Raw genomic sequence first — 6,000 nt, 5'->3', positions numbered from 1 at the left:
GCAACAATTTGGGATGCTGGGGTGGCCAGCAATATTTTAGGCCAAAAACTAAGCAGCTCTGATGTTTCCTCTTCTAGGAGATTCTTTACATAAAAACAATTTCTTGTTTCAGGTGATTTGCTTAAAAATGGAAAGTACGACTGCTCCTTTGTAAGTGAAGAAATTATGTCATTCAAGCCTAAAAGCAATGTTTTGGTGCTGGTTAAACACACCCAAAAGCTCAGATACCCACATGGATCGAGCAGTGGTATTTATTCTCCTTTGCCCAGTGTTTTTGGTGGCTCTGAGGCACCCAGCAGTGCAAGGTTGCCTCAACCTGGAGCAACAAGGTGGTGCTGCCTCCCTGCTTTTCTGCACAGCCCAGCACAGGACATTTGGAATTGTCCCAAACCAGAGTTTTATTATTTGCTCCCCACGTAGGCAAGGGCTGCAGTCCCTGCCAGCCTGGGTTTGTCATCATCACCTCGACTGGCACCTCCCCAGTATCAATACTGGTGCCTGTCCCTCACTCAGGCTGTAAATGTCTGTGCAGAGCCACCCTCCCTCCTGGCTCCCTGAGCAGCTCCAGACTGTCCCAGCAGCACAGACCATCCACAGCATCCCCTGCCTTCATTTAAGAGCTCTCCAAGTCTGGATTTACCTCTTCTTCCCTGCCCAGGCAGAGGAGCCAAACCTCCTGGACCAGCACCAAATTCATCATTCTACTCATCTTTCCAAGCAGGCTTCAGCTGGGCTTGCTTTCTCCAGGTTGTGCCCCACAAAAAACATCCTGGGTGTTTGTGGGTCACTTTTTTTTTTCTAATTCAAAGCTCTGATGAAGAAGTTGCACCCAGACATCTCAGGTGTGCAGTGATCCAGAGATGGGAAATGCTGGGGCACTCCCCAGTCTGAGTTTCTGGTGAACATCAGGACCTGAAACTGCCTTTAACAGTGATGTCCAAGTCCAAAGTGATGAGGTAGGGACTGGGCAAATAGAAACCAGAAAGTTGGCTGGGCCATCAGATGCTACGGGGGATCTGCAGCAGCCAAAATTCCAGGTGGTGGTTGGCTACAAGCAACATCCCTCAATGATCAGTGTTGGCACCAATGGTTTGGAATAAATTAATTTCTTAAAGACTGAAATGATGGGACAGGACACCCAGTTCAGGGAACAACTGGAAAGCAAAGCTGCTGCTCAGATGGATCCCAAAAAACTGAAAAATTCCCCAAAGGGCAAAGCCCTACCTCTGGCATGGCCAATCCCATAAACCAGCTCAGGCTGGGGCTGGAAAGAAGCTCTGCAGAACAGGACCTGGGGGTCCTGGTGAGCAGAACAAATGGAGCAGGAGCCACCCATGGAGCAAAAATCAGCTGGGCTGGAGGAGCACAAACCCAGGCAGGAATGGGATTTTAAAGGAGCTATTAGAGCTGCACACACCAAGAGCAGGGAAAGAGGAACTGGGATCCATCTCATTGCTCTTCAGGAGAATGGGAAGACCCAGGGGCAGAAAACAAATTCCCAATGCATAGCAGTGCAGGTCTGAGGAGCAGCTGAAATGAAATCCTGAAGCATTTAGGAGTTGGTGACAGGGATATCACACAGCACCACAGGGGGAGAGGCACTCTCCACATGGCACCTCCCACAAAACAGAGGAGCAGCAGCAGATTATTACAACAACAACAATAATAATTAATAATAATAATTAATAATAATAAAGTGGTGTGACCTTACACAACCAAACCACCTTTATGGACACAGGTGCCCTCAGTCCCTTGCTGTTCAAGGGTTCACCATGCACTGCTGCAGGTGTTTGTCTCTTCCCCTCCCAGTTTAGGGCTGTACTTTCTGTTCCTAATTCAAGCAACATTTTTTGCCCTGAGGCAGATCACAACTCATCCCTTCAGTCTCTAGGAGAAGCAAACACCCCTGAGTGAGAGCAGTGCACAGGTGACCAATTCCCAGTCCCACCATATCCTTTTTTTTTTTTTTCTGTTTTACTCACTTGTCTCAAATGTGCTCCCAACAGAATCACTACAAGAAGCTGATGCAAAACCTCCTCAAAGCCCCACCCTCCTCTTCCCTCTGCCTTTAATCCCTGTGGTGGGAGGGCTCATCCAGGTGCAAATGGTGCTGGTGGGAAACCTTGGGATTGTCTCCAAGGCAGAGAGGGGCTTTTCTCAGGTGAGCTTTGAGCCAGGGTGTTCAAACCAGCCCTTCTGATGGACTGTGGAAGCTCTTGTACCTTCATTTCTTGCCTTTGATTGTCTCAGGAACTTTTAAAATCCACTTTTCTGTAGCTGAGTGCTTACAGGTGCAGGGCAAAATCTCTGAACCTCACAGCCAGAACCAGGCACTGAGTCTGAAGGATTTGTTTTGACCAGAAAAAGGAAGTAGGAGACATTGGAGCCCCTGGGTGTGATGGGTTCAAGTGAAACACGTCCCTCTGAAATGACTTCAGGCTGAAACATTTCCTTGGAAATTTTGAAGGAGTAAAATCTAAATGTGAACGAAATTTCGCTCCTCCTAAGGGGTGGGAATTCAAACCACTCTCTGAACATTTGCCATTCATTTCAAACTTTGTCATTTTTATTACTCAAAAAATAATGTAGCGAAGGCATTGACTTTAACAGAGAAAAATAATTTTAAAAAGCAAACAAACAAATTTTAAAAACCCCAAAACTAAATATTTTTTGACCCATGATCAGTTCTAGCCCCACCTCCCCAGGCAGTTTTCTCTGCCTCACTCTTCTCTCCAGTAAAATTTCCAAATTTACAGTATGTTCTAAAATCAAACAAAAAAAATCAAAAACAGGGCAGTGGGGGAAAGATTCAGAATCCTTTGAGAGCCTCATATATTCACTGGTCTCCAGGAGCTGGAAATTTTAAGAGAAAAAACTAAACCACACTTTTGCAAATCACATGAGACCCATCATAAAATTGTCAGAGTTGGCAGCACTGCAAAATCTATGATATTGTGGGCTGGATTTATGGACAAGAATCCTGAGGCTTTGGGATATTATTTTCCCTCAGCCCTCGAGGCACAACAGCAATTTTTGGGAGGTTGGTTCTGCCATGGGAGCAGCCTGAGCAGCAGAGGGGTGACTTTGCCCCTTCCAAGCATCCCTGCCTGTAGGAAAAGCTTCAGCAGTGCAGCTTTGGGGGCTGCTGGTGGGGAAAAGTCATCTCCCAAACCCACCCAGCATCGTGGCTGGTGAAATTTGAAATGTGGAGTGATTGCTAGGGGCAGACAAAGAGCTCTCTGTGCCTCTCAGGGCATCCAAATCCTCCCCAGGTACAGGCACAGAGTGCAGGGAGTGTTTCAGCCCAGGGAGGCAGCTGGAAAAACAGCACAGTGAGCACAGCCTGGGGATTGCTGCTCACTCCTCCAAAGGTGTTCTCAGCACAGGTCGAGTTCCTGCTCCCAGGGATTGCTCAGCCTGCTCTTGTTTATTCTGCTGCATCCCTAAAGGTCTGATTGATGTTCCCTCCTCCTCCTCCTCCTCCTCCTCCTCCTCCTCCTCCTCCTCCTCCTCCTCCTCCTCCTCCTCCTCATCTGGAGCTCCCTTTGCAGCCCAGTTCCCTCCTCACCCCGGGGTTCAGCTCTCCTGGGCTCTTGTTCCATCATCCCTGTGCCCAGATCTGGGGCAGGAGCAGCCCAGGGCCAGCCCACCCCATAAACTCTCAGTGGGGTTTATGGAAAATCACCAGAGCATTGTTTGGGGATGGCCTTCCCCAACTTTCAATGTTTCTTATTAAAGAATCAGGGAATGGTTTGTGTTGGAAGGGACCTTACAGCCCATCCAGTGCCACCCCTGCCATGGCAGGGACCCCCTCCATTGTCCCAGGGTGCTCCAAGCCCTTTTCAGCCTGGCCTTGGACACTTCCAGGGATCCAGGGGCAGCCACAACTGCTCTGGGCACCCTGTGCCAGGGCATCCCCACCCTGACAGGGAAGAATTGCCAGTTTAGCTCTGAATAGGATGAACTTTGCAACCTCTTTTGTCCAATCCCTCCACTGACAAATGTAATTTTCCCCCTAATTTCGCTGTTTTTATCGTCAGCATTATTATTCTTGGCTAAGAAATAAATTCATAAGAAAATAAATCAAAGAAATCACATCAGGTTCTTTGGATCATAAAATCACAATCAGAGGGAGAGGAGAACCTTCTTCTTGACAGCTCCTGGTGTTGTTTTGGATCACTTGGGGAAAAGTAGAAGCTCGAGGTAGAACAGGCACATGCACATCCAGGCTGGGATCACCTTCTCCTTTCACATCCTGACTCCTGCCAGTCCTACCCATGGAAATGGAACTGCCCTATGGAAACGCCACGTGGGCAAACTCCTTCCAAAGAGGAGGAAAAGGCTGTGTTGGATCCTCCCCCCACCTTTTCTTTGCCTTCATCCCAGATTTTATTGCTGTGACAAGTGATGATTGTGCCACTGACGGCCTCCCTGCTCCTCACACCAGTGTGGCTCCACAAGGCTGTTCCTCAGGGATCTGCCTGGTTTTCCAGCCCCAAAACCCACCACAGAATCTCAGCATAACCCCAAAGAGCCAAAAAAACAAACCTGAGGAGCTCTGAGGAAATGAGTGGAGTTGGAATCTTGAGGCTTTCCTCCCAATGCTTAAGTAATTTTCCATGGGAGTTTAGTTTTCCTTAATCCTCTTTGAGATGCCTGGCAGGCATTTCTGGGAAGTCCTCTTTACTTCCAGGGTAACCACTGCCCATCTAATGACATGGGAATCACCCAGTGGGGATTAGATGATTACATGATCAGCAGTGGGATAGAGAAGCTGGGGAAGCACAGCATGGATGACAGCTAAATACAGAGTAATTGTTGTGTTCCTTAACTCAAAATGCAATTTACTCATCATTCTGGGAGCTCTGCATGTTCTGTGTGATTTAATGTGACGTTTGGGTGGTTCCCTGGGGGTGGCTCCATGCAGACAAAAAGCTTTGCAAGAATTGAGGTCCCAGCCATGCCCCACACGTGATGCCTGCATCTCCCTCTGCCCACAAATGTTGTTGATACCCAGAGTGAGCTCCAGCACCACATTTTGGCTGTGTCTAACCCAACAACCATGGGTTTAGAGTGACACAGTAAAAGCAGACATCTGAAAGAAGAAAATTTTATTGGAGGCAGTGCTGGGAGAGGCCCAGAAGACCCCGTGCCCCACATCCCCAGGACAGCAAGGTGGGAATATCCCTGTGGAGTGACCCTGCTGACCCTGCTGCCTTGCTGTGCCTTTGCAGGGTGTCCCTGCCACGTGGGACAGGCTGGGGACACATCCTCAGCTCCTTCCCAGGACCTGGCCATGCTCTTCCTGAGCTGATCCTGGCTGGGGACACCTCCTCAGCTCCTTCCATGCCCTTCCTGAGCTGACCCTGGCTGGGGACCCCTCCTCAGCTCCTTCCATGCCCTTCCTGAGCTGATCCTGGCTGGGGACACCTCCTCAGCTCCTTCCATGCCCTTCCTGAGCTGACCCTGGCTCAGCAGCCCCACAGAGCCACCCTTTCTTTTGGGCTTCCCAGCTGCAATCTCTTCATGGCTCTGGAGTTGATTTTCCCACCTGGTTTCCAGTTCCCAAAGCATCTCCCCTCCTTCACTGAGACTGGGACACAACCCCACAGCTCCCCTGAGCCAAATACTTCCCACCAACCTCATTTCCCTGGGAACAGGGTGGAGTTCCACATCCCAGTGCCACCCCAGCACCCACCAACGTCACTTTTAAATCTTGGGAAAGATTTAGAAATGGGAAAGATGGGAAAGTGACCCCAGGAGAGCACAGCCCTGGGGGACCCAGGTGGTTCAAGGCCAGAGCCCCAAACTCAGCTCAAGCTCAGCCCATCCCTACCTTCCCCCCTGTGATGTTGCACCTCCTCTGCTAGAGCAGAAACAAATAAAAATTCAATTATAGGCATCAAGTAGAAGCAAAAAAATCAAGTAAAACCACCCCAAATCAAACAATACATTAAAAATAGGTGGGCACTCCCTTGCTGTGGAGAGTGTGTGGTATTT

This window comes from Sturnus vulgaris, chromosome 19 (genome assembly GCF_052056855.1).
Source record: "Sturnus vulgaris isolate bStuVul1 chromosome 19, bStuVul1.hap1, whole genome shotgun sequence".
NCBI lineage: Eukaryota > Metazoa > Chordata > Aves > Passeriformes > Sturnidae > Sturnus > Sturnus vulgaris.
This window is presented reverse-complemented; position numbering follows the sequence as displayed.